Below are 1,613 nucleotides of genomic sequence, written 5' to 3'. Positions count from 1 at the left end.
TAGGTGCTTCTCAGCCATTCGGTGCTCATCAATTGAGAATTCTTTGTTTAGCTCTGTACCCCATTTTTTAATAGGGTTATTAGGTTCTCTGGAGTATAACTTCTTGAGTTCTTTGTATACATTGGATATTAGCCCTCTATCAGATATAGGGTTGGTAAAGATCTTTTTCCAATTTGTTGGTTGCCGTTTTGTCCTATTGACAGTGTCTTTTGGCTTACAGAAGCTTTGCAACTTTATGAGGTCCCATTTGTCAATTCTTGATCTTAGAGCAGAAGCTATTGGTGTTCTCTTCAGGAATTTTCCTCCTGTGCATATTTGCTCGAGGTTCTTCCCCACTTTCTCTCCCATTAGTTTCAATGTATCTGCTTTGATGTGGAGTTCCCTGATCCACTTGGACTTGAGCTTTGTACAAGGAGAAAGGAATGGATCGATTTGGATTTTTCCACATGTTAACCACCAATTGAGCCAGCACCATCTGTTGAAAATGCTGTCATTTTTCCCCTGGATGGCTTTAGCTCCTTTGTCAAAGATTAAGTGACCATATGTGCATGGGTTCATTTTTGGGTCTTCAATTCGGTTCCATTGATCTACCTGCCTGTCACTGTACCAATACCATGCAGTTTTTATCACTATTGCTCTGTAGTACAGCTTAAGGTCTGGGATTGTGATTCCACCCGAGGTTCCTTTATTGTTGAGAATAGTTTTGGCTATCCTGGGTCTTTTGTTGTTCCAGATGAATCTGCAAATTGCTCTTTCTAAGTCTGTGAAGAATTGAGTTGGAATTTTGATGGGGATTGCATTGAATCTGTAGATTGCCTTCGGTAAGATGGCCATTTTTACTATATTAATCCTGCTAATCCATAAGCATGGGAGATCTTTCCATCTTCTGAGATCTTCAATTTCCTTCTTCAGAGACTTGATGTTCTTGTCAAACAGATCTTTTACTTGCTTAGTTAGAGTTACACTGAGGTATTTTATATTATTTGTAACTATTGTGAAGGGTGTTGTTTTCCTAATATCTTTCTCCACCTGTTTATCATTTGTGTATAGGAAGGCCTCTGATTTGCTTGAGTTAATTTTATATCCAGCTACTTTGCTGAAGTTCTTTGTCAGGTTTAGGAGCTCTCTGGTGGAATTTTTAGGGTCATTTAAGTATACTATCATATCATCAGCAAATAGTGATAATTTGACTTCTTCCTTTCCAATTCGTATCCATTTGATCTCCATTTGTTGCCTAATTCCTCTGGCTAGGACTTCAAGTACAATATTGAATAGGTAGGGAGAGAGTGGGCAGCCTTATCTAGATCCTAATTTTAGTGGGATTGCTTCAAGTTTCTCTCCATTTTGTTTGATGTTGGCTACTGGTTTTCTGTATATTGCTTTTACTATGTTCAAATATGCACCTTGACTTCCTGATCTTTCCAAGACTTTTATCATGAAGAGATGTTGGATTTTGTCAAATGCTTTCTCAGCATCTAGTGAGATGACCATATGGTTTTTTTCTTGAGTTTGTTTATGTAGTGAATTATGTTGATGGATTTTCGTATATTGAACCATCCCCGCATCCCTGGGATGAAGCCTACTTGATCATGGTGGATGATTGTTTTGATGTG

Source organism: Mastomys coucha, unplaced genomic scaffold, assembly GCF_008632895.1.
Source record: "Mastomys coucha isolate ucsf_1 unplaced genomic scaffold, UCSF_Mcou_1 pScaffold12, whole genome shotgun sequence".
In the NCBI taxonomy this organism is placed as follows: domain Eukaryota; kingdom Metazoa; phylum Chordata; class Mammalia; order Rodentia; family Muridae; genus Mastomys; species Mastomys coucha.
The sequence above is the reverse complement of the archived record's forward strand: the minus strand, read 5'-3'. Positions refer to the sequence as shown.